The sequence below is a fragment of the Meriones unguiculatus genome, chromosome 1 (assembly GCF_030254825.1).
Source record: "Meriones unguiculatus strain TT.TT164.6M chromosome 1, Bangor_MerUng_6.1, whole genome shotgun sequence".
In the NCBI taxonomy this organism is placed as follows: domain Eukaryota; kingdom Metazoa; phylum Chordata; class Mammalia; order Rodentia; family Muridae; genus Meriones; species Meriones unguiculatus.
Window position 1 is genome coordinate 94,402,981 of NC_083349.1, and position 13,302 is coordinate 94,416,282.

The following is a 13,302-nucleotide window of genomic DNA, read 5'->3' on the forward strand; positions in this document are numbered from 1 at the left end:
TGTTTATATATATATATATAACTATAGTCTGACCCATAATAGTCTCCGTGTTGCCGCATCTTCCAGAATGCCCTAGATCTACTGTGATCGTATTTCTAGTAGCCAAATGAGCTAATCTCCACAAAGCCTCTGGAACACGCCTCTGTGATGTAGCACAAGGAAGAATTAGGATGTTCTCAGTGGGTGAGAACAGCAAGCTACCTGCTGAGTCACTGAGCTGGTCTATTTTTAATCCAGTGAGCCAAACTTCTATTTGGTGTGACCTTATCTAAATGATGTCTTCTGGGAGCTTCTAAAGACTACACCACTCCCCAAAATGGAGAAAGGACTCGTTTTTATTACTCTGACAAAAATAAGTATGCTGCTTACTCAGACATAAAACTTTCATCTTACCAAAGAACAAAAGGCATACATACATGCCTGGTGTGGTGGCGCAGACCTTTAATCCCAGCACTTGGGAGGCAGAGGCAGGCGGATCTCTGTGAGTTCAAGGCCAGCCTACAAATAGAGTTTTAGGACAACTAGGGCTATTACACAGAGAAACCCTGTCTTGAAAAAATAAACCAAAACAAACAAAAGACATACAGTAACTAAATTGTAAAATAAAAACTTAGAAAGACTAAGTATTTGTTTTTATTTGAGTATATTTCCGTATAGTAATGATACTAAAATATTCATGGTGAAATTATATTCTTATTTAACATATAGTTCTTTATCAGTATAAAAAAAGATGAAACAGGCAAAGGTCACCTCATGACACTACTTTTGATGATGTTCGATGGACAGAGCTGGGGGTGGCTCAGTTGGTAAAGTGCTTGCTTTGCAAGTGTGAGAACATGAGTTCAATCCCCATAACTCATTTAAAACAAAAACAAAAGCAAAACAGAGATTGAGGCACATGCTGTGAATCCTCTTGCTCGGGACGTGAAGACAGCGGTATCCCTGCTTCTCACTGGCCAGCAGCAGAGCAAGTACCAAGTCAGTGAGACGTCATGTCATAAAAGCAAAAATAGACAACTTCCTAAGGAATGCCATCTGAGGTTGTCTGACTCCCACAGCATGTTCACACACACCACGCACATAAACATACATGGCCTGACACACACATACACAAACACTTATATACACAACACTACATATACACAGCCACACACATACGCATAAACCCACACATACACGCACAAACACATATACACACACTCACACGTGTGTGACACACATATACATACATACACGAAGCGCAAGAGGGTTTAGCTTTGTTAGAAAACACCTCATCAAAACTGTGATTGGCTTAACCAGAAAAGAAAAACTGGCAGTATTTATAAGATCACCATTAAATAGGAAAAGATTCCTGTAATTGCATACCACGTGGTGGAGACTTCTTATTTATTCACTCGTTTGCTTGCTTGCAGCACTGGGTGTTAGGGGTTGATCCCAGAGCCTCTTGCGTGCCGGGCAACCAACCACTTTACGACTGAGCTCCATCCTCGGTGAATTATTTCTTTTCTAATCTCCATAAAAGTGAGTAATTTGGTGCTCATAGCTTGAAGAGGCTGAGAGACATGCCCACACCTAGTATGTAGGTCATTGTCTCCCGTAAGAAGAGATTTTGCGTCACACTTTTATGTTGGAGGCAGACCCGCACTGTGAAGTGTGTTGGGTTACACTGTGAAGTGTGTTTGTTTTAGCAGGCCTATGAGGTTTGGGTCATGAAGCTGAGATATTTGATATTTTAGATGAACTTCCTTCACAGACCTGAGCAACTTAACACAGTCATGAATCTCCCAATCGAAATTCACATTTTCCTCAAGATGAGTTATGGGTTTGGCTCTAGAGACCCCATTTCTACTTTTTGGTCAGACCCTCCACTACCAAAATCTTTAAATTTCTCCAAAATTATCAAGAGTCAAAGATATTCTTAAAAGTAAGGACAACTAAGCCATAGAAACAGGTAAGTGGGTAAAGGAGCTGGATGCCATGCCTGATGATACACGTGTACACAGATAAAAATTAATCATTGCGGGGCAGTGGTGATATACTCCCTAAATCCAGCACTTGGAAGGCAGAGGCAGGAAGATCTCTGAGTTCCAGGCCAACCTGATCTACAGAGAAAGTTCCAGGACAGCCAGGGATACACAAAGAAACCCTGTCTCAACAAACAAACAAACATAAATAAATAAATAAAATCTTCAAGGAACACGAAACTATGAGCAACAACATCTCAGAAAGTTGCGTGTCCTCTAGGTAGTTAAAATAAGTGGTTGAACTCTCCTTGCGGTTTCGTTCACCTTCCGGATTTTCAGTGCTGGGTGAAAGGCTTCTGTAGAGCTCAAGATGGACTCTTGGGCTGCGTTTCCCTTCACAGCAAGTAGTGTAAGTTGTCTACTGCAACTACTCTTTCTATATTCTTTGTGATGGAAACCCAGTTTGTTCAGGACAAGGAAGAACCCATTTAATAATTCACTCCCTGGTCACCTTTGCAGCTAAGATGCCCATGCAGTCCAGTTCTGGCAGATAAAAATGCAGGTTGTGCATTTAAATTCATGTGTGCAACATGCTTACATTAAAATAGTATTCACTGCTTTTTCTCAAATCTAAGTTTAGCTGAGTATCTTATATTTTCATTCATTTCATCTGGCAACTCTGCCTAGTCTTTCTAGCCTTCTTGATATTTGAAAACATCAAAAACCTACTCAGAAGTAAAGCACTACCAGTGCTTACCTATAATCTCAGCACTCTAGTGGCAGAGGCAGGAGGATTATACATTGAAGCCAGCCTGGACTACGTAGCAAGTGTTTGACTTAATCAAAACACTTCATTTTGGTTAAGTCATTTCTGTAGTCAAGATTCTATTACATATAAGTGGAGTCAACTTCTGACAAGCTGTTGAAAACCTGCTGTTTGTTTTAAATTAAGTTAGATTTCCCCTAAAGTCCTAACACTCACATAAACTGTCTTCTTGTTTAACTGACCAACTACCTGATTCTCACTTAGGAAATACAATTCAGCTACAGCTTAGGGTGACCATTATCCTTGACTTTGTTCTGGAAACGATAACTCTAAGCAGGTTTCAAATTTGTTTGTCCTTGTGAGTCAGCAAATAAAGGCACAAAAGTTGAAAACGAGAACACTGATGTCAGCAAACAATATGCACAATGGGGCTGAGGATGCAGTTCAGGTGGCAGAGTGTGTGATAAGCACACAGGAGGCCGTGGGTCTGATCCCCAGCACTGTTTAAACCTGAATGGTGGTGCATGCCTGTAATCCCAGCGCTGGAGCGATGGAGGGTGCAGCGTCAGAAGTTCAAGTCACCCTTAGCGACACAGTGAGTTTGAGGCCATCCTCTGGTACATAAGACCCTGTCAAAGGAAGGAAAGAAGGGAAAATGCGGGGAGAGAGAAGAAATTTAAGTAAATTAGTAAAACTAAAGGGAAGTGTTTTTTCCATGGAATAGCTAACATATTTCTAGAATTATTTAGGGTTTTTAACCATGCTAATACCAAACGACTCCAATTTTGCTTTGTTTTGTTTTTTGAGACAGGGTTTCTTTGTGGAGCCCCGGTTGTCCTGGGACGTGCAATGTAGATGAGGCTGGCCTGGAACTCGCAGAGATCTGCTTGCCTCTGCCTTCCTTAGTGCTGGGATCACAGGTGAGCACCACCACGCCTGGCTCTGACTATTTTTTAAAGCAAACTGAAGCTGTTCTTATCATTAAGCATAGGCGAATTTGAAGCATAAAGAAGCAGAAATAGTTTCTGCTCCCAGAGTTACAGACTTTGCAAGGATATAAAACTTCTAATAATCAAATTTCAAAGACGAAACATAGAAGACTAATGGAGAAAGATAAATTATAAGACCAGGGACTGCACTAGGAAGGCTGAGGCAGGAGGATCACTGGGAGTTCGAGATCAGCAAGGCCCAATCTTAAATTTAAAAAAAGACAAGCCAGAATATAAACAAATACCAAAATATAAAATACACTGAAAGGGCGATTAGGACAGAAGTCATTGGAGAAGATGTCAGATGACAGGGATGACGGGGAACGTGCGCCAAAGGCCGAGATTTACGTGGTTCGTGTCTGTAACATCTACGCAGTGTCTCTGGTTCAGGGTCAAGACTCTGACAAGTCTAAGGAACAGCTGCTCATAACCAACGCTATGGGGTTGCGTCATCTCCACACGAATGGTGCTGCATGGAGCCCTGTGAGGGACCGGCCTGTCAATCACTCATACCAAGGCTTGCAAGGCTAGAGTTGCGTCAGCTTAAGAATAGTTTATGAAAATATGGTAAGTATAAAGCAGTGATAAGCCTGCAATCTCCACCAATATCCCAGCTACATACCTCGTTTTTTTTTTTAACAATTTTGAATCTCTGTGTACCTTCTATGGGTCTACATTCCTTTTATAGCTATTTATAGCACGCTGCTTGTACAAAATGAATCCCCTCATTCATAAAATGAGGGTGGCAACAATACTTGTCCCACTTACCTAAAAATAGTTTCCTATCTGCAGAATGAGGCTAAGAATACCAGCCCTATCAGTTTCACAGGGATGTTTTGAGAATCCAACATGACACTATGTCAGATCAGTTTGACACCAACAGTATGTCGCAAATCGGCGCTCTAACCAGAGTTCTGTCCAGCCAGCACTGGAACTGAAGCGTCTGTGGGGAAAAACAGCACACTGTCCACCACAATGTCTTTCACTGTGAATGGGTATGACGCTGACCAGCCTTCTAGAGCTGTTCAACTGTTAGTGTCCTGTTTTGCCTACTGTGACTGTGAATGGCTATTTTAAAAGGAGGCGGGGAAAGTCCACACAACTGGTGTGACTCATTCGTGAGCAAGCAGTGGCTAATGCAAGAAGGTGAATTAGATTTCTGTTTTTTTTTTTTTTTTTCATTCTGCTCAGCTTTTCTAGTTTCCCATTTCTATCCACAAAGGGTGACACTGTTCTGAGCAGAACTGGAGGGAGAGAGCACGTTGAGAGACTCAGCTTTTATCTTGTAGGCTGCTCCAGCTTGAATATATTCCGTGTTGGAGTTCTCTCCTCAGACATGACAGGGACATTTTTCTTGCCACACTGAGAGATGTGGGTGAAAAAGCAGTCTCTTGCAGGCTCCCGGAGACTGAGTGGTTGTCCCTGATTAGGGGGGCTGACTTTTACACCATACTCTGGGACTTCAGTCTTCCCCAAATTCCCATCCCTTTTTTGCTTGAACTTAGCAAAAGCCACATTGCCCTCCAAAAAGCCTGACTTCAGGCTGCTTAGGTACCCAGCACACACACTACCTTGTACTGTTGGGAGAATCTGTGACTCACCCGAGCCTCACTCTCCTCAGCTGTAAAGTGGATATTGATATCATCAATTAATATCAATATTTGAGGATATGATTACTTAATACAGATAACTCAGTGTTTTATGCATCAGACCAGTCTAATGGTTAGTTAGTTGGTAAGTTAGTTAGTTGGTTAGCTGGTTTGCTTGTTTTGAGACAGAGGCTTTCTATATAACCCAAGCTGGTCTCAAACTTAGGCTCTTTCTCCCTTCTCCTCCCAAATTTTGGGATTACATACATATGCTACCATGCTCGGCCTTCAGCATAGCATTTATAGCTCAACATTTACGTTCTCAACAAGTTTTCCCTGCATTCCATATAAGGGGAGACATTAGCTACATAAATAATGAAAAATAAAATTTTTATCTGTAATATCTATTTAGGATATAGATATAAATCACTTATAGGTGATACACCACACCTTTATACAATATACAGGTATGTGCACATATGTATTATACGTATATGTGCACACACATTATATTTGTGTATGTATACATATGTAATCTGATGCAATATGATAAAAGGATTCACGGTTCCAGCACCCTGACCTGACAGTGAGGGGACTGTGTGGGGCATCGGTAGACACAATTGTTTTTATCACAAAACTAAGTATTTTTTGGACATGACTAAAAAAAATAGTAGTTCCACAATTATCCAGATTGTCTCCTAATGAGGATAATACCAGATACATTTATCCCTTTTTTGGATATTTGGGACTTGGGACTTTATTCACATCTAATGAAAAATTTAAAAAAATATATTTTGTTATTTAAAAAAAAGACACATTTTTATCTCTCTTGATCTCTCTGTGGGTTTTATTTCTAGCATAAGCGTGTTTGATTTTATAGCCTGTTAAAATCTTATTTACTTTACATTTTGGAATTTATTATTACTACTAATACTAGTACCATTGTAGTTGTGTGCACGACATGGCATGCTCGCAGGTCATGTCAGAGGTCAAAGGACAGCTTCGTGGGGTTGGTTCTCGTCTTCCATTTTCACATGGTTCTGGGGACCAAACTCAGGTCATCAGGCTTGTGAGGCAAGCCCTTAACCTGCTGAGCCATCTTGCCAGTCCTAAATTATAATTTTCAATGAAAACAAACTTCTGACTGCCCTGAGGGAACACATTAGAAAAAAAAAAAAAAAAAAAACAACCTGAAAACTGTATTGCCTGATTTCATGCTCTGCTACCCCGAATATTTGTATCTACTTCCACTTATTTAGATTACTGCTCAAGACCCTCTCTCAGTCATCTCTGCAACCCTCCCAGCACTCACACACCAAAGCTGCTAGGAAAAACCGGACACTCAAAGGTATTCCCTGTGGCGATCAGGATCCGGGGAAAGGTGGGTGAATCTTGGGAATCATACTCTGCAGACCAGACTGAAAGGTGCAGATCTAACTTTATTGTCCAGAGGTTAATGCCTTTAAAGGATTGAAAGGACAACCGGACTATCCCATGCTAGCCTCAAGAACCGATGACAGTCAATCAGGTTGGCGCAACTATAAGAAAATGTGGAAAATGGGGAGGGCACAAGGTCACTTTAGGAGATTTCCGTGAAAAAAGAGGAAGCAGCCTGATTCCTAGCCTGGGGTCCATTTTGAGACTTCACTGGTGTGCTAGGAGTCTCTAGTGGATCAACACTGTGTGCAGTGGATCAAGATCTTTCAAGGAGTCGCAGGAGTTGCTGAGGCTTCACTCGCCATTCCTTATGGGTCTCCAAAAGGCTTATCTCGACACCCTGCACAATTTCTAGTAGCAAAGAGCAAGCTACAAAGTACTGTCCCAAAGAAAAAAGATGGGAGAAAGGTATACTTTTTTTTCCCCACTGAAATATTGGGAAGAAATAAAGAAACATGAGGCAAAAACAAAAAACAAAACAAAAAAGACCCATCTAGGGCTGAACCACAGCAGTGTATATCTTTAATCCCAGAACTTGGAAGGCAAAAGCAGGCAGATCTCTGTGAGTCTGAGGCCAGCCTGGTCTACATTGTGAATTCCAGGACAGCCATGGCTACATAAGGAGACCCTGTCTTGAAGATGCTCTACCATACAACAAGGACATTTGCTCAACTATGTTCATAGCAGCTTTATTCATAATACCCAGAATCTAGAAACAACCAAGATGTCCCTCAACCAAAGAATGGATACAGAAATTGTGGTACATTTACCCAATGGAATACTACTCAGCTATTAAAAACAAGGAGATTATGGAAGTTGCAGGCAAATGGATAGAACTAGAAAAGATCATCCTGAGTGAGGTATCCCAGAAGTAGAAAGACACACATGGTATATACTCAATTATAAGTGGATAGTAACCATTTAATACAGGTTAAACATACTATAATCCACAGACATAAAGAAGCTAAATAACGAGGACCTCAGGAAGGAAGCTTAAATCTCATTCAGAAGGGCAAAAGAATAGACAAGGTGGAAGAGAGGGAACAGGATGGGAGCCTACCATAAATGTCCTCTGAAAGACTCCACCCAGCAGGGGACTGAAGCAGATGCTAAGACTCACAGCCAAACTTGAGCAGAGTGCAGGGAGTCATAAGAAAGAGTGGGGAAATAGAAGGACCCAGAGTGACCAGGAGCTCCATAAGAAGACCAACAGAGCCAACATATCTGGGCCCATGGAGACCTGAAGAGACTGATGCACCAACCAAGGACCATGCATGAAGAGGACCTAGACACCCTGCTCAGATGTAGCCAATAGGCAGCTCAGTCTCCATGTGGGTTCGCTAGTAAGGGGAGCAGGGGCAGTCTGTTGCCTGATCTTTGATCACTGCTCCCTGGCGGAGGGGCTTTGCCAGGCCACAGAGGAAGAGGATGTAGGCAGTCCTAATGAGGCTTGATAGGCTGGGGTCAGATGGTAGGGGAGGAAGGGCTCCCCATTTCTGATGACTAGGGAAGGGAAATAGGGAGAAAGGGGATGGGGGGGTGGGACCAGAAGGAGACGAGGGAGGGAGTTACAATTGGGATGTAAAATGAATAATTATAAAAAATAAATTTAATTTAAATTGAAAAGAAAACAACAAACTTATTTATAAGTCTGTCATCCTAAACCAATAAGCTAAGATTTGGGTATTTTCCCTTCCTATATGTCTTCTGGATAGTTTTGCTTGTATAATTTATTTCCCCCATTGGTTTCACTTTTTTTTTTTTTTTTTTTTTTTTTTTTAATGTGCAATGGTGGTTTTGGCTGCATGTCTGTGTGAGGGTGTCAGATCCCCTGGAACTGGAGTCTCAGACAGTTGTAAACTGCCATGTGCATGCTGGGAGTTGAACCTGGATCTTCTAGAAGAGCAGCCAGTGCTCTTAATTACTGAGCCATCTCTCCAGCCCCTTGTTTTCAGTTCTTATGACATAAACCCTCCCATAAAAGCTCAAAGACAGCTGGGGTTTCTGTGTGCCAGTCTTGGTTTGTATTAGTTAGGATTAACTCTATCTGTGGGTGGTAACAACCCCCACCCGAGCAACAGCAGATTGAAGTTTGTCTCCCGAATAAACATAAGCACTGAGGGTGTCTGGGATTTTCAGGGATCAACGTCCTTGAATGTTGCTGCTTCGGCATGCTCAGTACTGAGGCCCCAAATGATTTCTCTGGCTGCAGTTGTTGCATCCACAGCCAACCAGCCAGATGGAAAAGACAAGTAATGAGCATGCCCCCCCCATGACATTTTCTCCCATTATCCCACATCCCAAGAGTCAGTGCTGAGGAGTATGGTCATGCGAGGCTGGGAAGGAGGCTGGACATGGAAACATCATTCCATTTGAGTATGTACTTGGTGTAAAGTTAGGGATGCTAAGGGAGGAGAGATGGGTCAGCAGTTGAGAGTACATGCTGCACAGCCATGAGCACTGGTCCAGACCCCAGCACCCGTGTAATAAGCTGGCATTGCCTGCATGCCTGTAAACCCCGGCTCTGAAGTGGTGGAGACGGGAGGATCACTGGGTCCTACAAGATTTAAAAAAAAAAGAAAGAAAGAAAGAAAAGCAAACTCCAGGTTCAGGGAGAGAGCCTGCCTCTGAAGACTGAGAGTGGCAGTGGAGGGCACAGGATGCCCTCTTCTGGCCACAGTCACACAGGTATGCACACGCACTTACACACACACTCACGAGCAAATAAACAAATAAGTAGTGTTTTAAAACAATTAAGGGTCTTACTTCTGTGGAATACGGGGAGAATAGATTTTAGAAGACAAAACAGCGATCTTGCAATCTTAGAGCTGAAGTTCTGTTGGTGTTTTGAGACAGTGTCTTGTGCTGTTGCCTAGGCTGGTGGGCAGCTCCTGAGCTGGTGTGCAGCTCCTGGGCTTGAGCAGGCCTCCTGCCCCAGCTTCTCACTCTGGGATTGCAAGCATGCACCACAGTTCCTGGTTGTATTCTTTGTTTTGGTTTTGTTATGGTTTTTGAAACTGGGTCTCGTAAACCCTGGGCTAGCCTTGAACTTACTACACAGCTGAGGATGACTCTGTACTTCTTATCCTCCTGCCTCCACCTTCCAAGGTGTGTACAACCACACAAGAGTCAGTGAGGCTCTCAACATCAAACCTAGGGCTTGTGCAAGCTGTTCAAACATTCCACCCACTGAGCTACAGCACCAGCCCAACAGATATCTTAAAAATATTTCCAACCCTTCACACCCATCCTGGTCGTGTGTGTGTATGTTTCCACCTTGTGGGTTCGGGGGCCCAAACTCAGGTCTTCAGACTTAGAGCAGTGCCTTTACTACCTTAGCCATCTTGATGGCCCCTCTGTGAGTTGTTGTTGTTGTTGTTGTTTTTAATAAAATTAAGCAACAAACCTGGCTTATTAGTTGCTTTGTAATATTCAATACCTTATAAACTCTTTCAAAATGCTACCTCTTGGATGAAAAAGCCTCTCTCTCTCTCTCTCTCTCTCTCTATATATATATATGGTTTGCACTCTTCCATTCTCAGTATCACTTGGTATCTGGTGGAAACTCAGTAGCAGGACTCGGGAACAGGACTGCTACTTTTAGACTCACTATTTAGCTTATCATTTCTCCTCTATGACTCCATGTTTTTATTCCATCTCTCCATATGTAGCATTTCTTTTCTGACTCACACAGTGCAGAAGAAGACTCAGAAATTTAAAAACGTGTTCATAGTAGCATGGTTAATGCTCGGCAGAGTTGACATTTGAACCCAGAACCATGTAACTCCAACCCCATCTGTCTTTCTTTATCGCACATTCCACAAGGGCTCAGGACATTCTTAGAAAGAAATGAGAGGGTAAAGAAGTAAAAGTTTTTATCTACAGAAGTGGACTCTCTCCATGGTAGGTAGAATCTTCCACGCTGTTTACCACCAATCCCACCTGTCTACTACAGAAAAGCAAATTTCCCCAAGTTTACAATGCCTTTAAAACTGTTTCCACTTGTCTCCAAGTGGTGGTGGCACAGCCTTTAATCCCAGCACTCAGGAGGCAGAGACAGGCAGATCTGTGTGAATTTGAGGCCAGCCTGGTCTACATAGTGAGTTCCAGGACAGCCAGGGCTACACAGAGAAACCCTGTCTCAAAAAAAACAGTTTCCACTTGTATCAAGTTACATTTTCTTGCTAAAACCTAAAAATTGTGTATTTGTTTATTTACTCACATTCACAAAGTGTTTGTAGCCTTAGCCAGACTCTGGGGACAGAGATAAATCAGCCCCCACTCTGCCAAGTTTGTCAAGTTCATTTCTTTGGGAAACATAAACCAGTAGCCAGATGCAGCTAGAACAGCACAACTGCCCCTTCTCAGCAGCCCAGCGGAGTCAGGAGAGATTCGCCTGCCACAGGCGACTCTTAAGGAGAAATTGCACTATTCCAGAATTACCTAGGCCAAGAAAGGTTTCTATGGAGGACACATGCAACACAGAATGTTTCTTGGTGTTCTTGGTGTCTCCATCATCTGGAGGATAAAGATGCTTTTATACTCCGGGCACAGGACAAGAACACCCTGGAATGAAATCTTAAAACCTGTTTTCAGGGGAGCTCAGCTAGCTTCAGTGAACTGCTGCAGGAGTGAACCCAGGACCTCGTGCTCACTTAGCATGCACTCTGTCACTGTCTACAGTCACAGACCATTTCTAGCTGCTACCTGCTGCTTCTGCTGTTTCCTCAAATGCCAAGGTATCCAACATTTGGAGTATCATTCACTGACTACTGTCATGAAGAAGAAACATACAGGACTGAAGAAGTTTGGAAAGGCTCCACACAGCTACCGAATTATAGAAGAACATCACTCATCATCACAGCGCTGGCTTGAATCCTCAGCATTACCAAAACCAAAACAAAACCATTGTGTTTTTGGAGAGTCACCCAAGTCATGTTAATGAGGCACATTTTTGGCTCCTGCCTCCATGGTTCTGATTCCACAGACTTTAGACTGTGCCCAAGACCTGTAATCTCAATAAGTGATGATTCTGCTCAGCTTGGCCCAGAAACTATGCTTTGAAAAACACAGAGGAATATGGGGCAGAGGACACAGTAAAGTGTTTGTTGTACAAGTCTGATCTCTAGGACCCAATCAATCAATCAACCAATCAAGTGTTGGGGTTTTTTTGTTTTGTTTTGCTGTTTGTTTTTTTTTTCAAGACACGGTTTCTCTGTGTATTGAGCCCTGGCTGTCCTGGACTCCCTTTGTAGACCTGGCTGGTCTCACAGTCACAGATCTATGCCTGTACCGCACACCTGGCTGATAAGCTTTTAAAAAGCTGGCATGGTGGCACACATGTAATCCAAACACTGGGGAGGCAGAGATAGGCCTCTGGGGCAGGGGATATCAGTGTGTGTGTGTGTGCAAGTGTGTGTAAATAAAAATAATACGTGTTGAAGTTGGAGGTGTTCGGTGGCACATCTACCATGCACAAGGCCCTAGGCTTGATCTCCAGAACAGAAGGATGGGAGGGAGGGAGCTCCATCCAGAGGCTAAGCAAGAACCACTGGGTACAGTGCCTGCTATGGTCTGCAGCAAGCAGGGCTAGGGAGGAATGATTCTTGAGTACCAAGAAGCACGAAGAAAGAAAGCAGTCATAACTGCAAGGGACTCAATCAAGTCTTCAGGAGCCAGACCAGTCGTTCTGGTTTGTGTGTGGCGGTAGCACCGGGTCAGCCTGGCACTCACATATCTTTAACTTGAATCTCTCAGCAGCTGACTGTCAGCTCAAGTTCTTTTTTTCTTGTTGAAGGGAGATAGACATTAGCTCATCCTCATCTGTCGGGTTTCCTGTGTGTCTGTTGACGGATCTGGGTTGCACCTCAGCTCTCCCATACTCTCAAACTCTTGGAAGCAGACATGGTTAAGGTTTAGTCATTGTCACCAAGAGCAGGCCACCTTGAGGGATAAGACAAGCCATGTGCACAGAGAGCCACACAGTATGTGATGTGACTTTAATTTTATTTATTTTTGCAGTGCTGATGGCAGAACTTGGGGCTTCTCACATGCTATGTGATCTTTTTACTCTGTGTCTTTGACTCCAGACTTTGTGAAAATGTGGGGCTGGAGAGATGGCTCAGTAATTCAGAGCACTTGTCTCTGCATAGGACCCAGGTTTGATTCCTGGAAACCACATAGTAGCTCTCAACTATCTGAAACTCCAGTTCCAGGGGGCCCAATGCTGTCTATCATCTGACCTCCTCAGGCACCAAGTATACATACAGAGCACACCTTCACGCAGGCGAAACATTCACACACACCATGAAATAAACATATATACAAGCTAAAAACGATTATTATTGGAGGCGGGGGATGTGCAGGCCACAACACTCGAGGGGAGGTCAAAGGACAACTCAGGGTGTGCAGTTCTTCGCGTCCACCTTCCATGACCTCTGAGGGTTGAACTCGGGTTGCCAGGTCCGTACAGCAAATGCTTTTATTCATGAGTTGTCTCACTGACCCTTAACTTCAGAATTTTTTTTTTTCCTAGACAAGGTTTCTCTCTCTGCCTT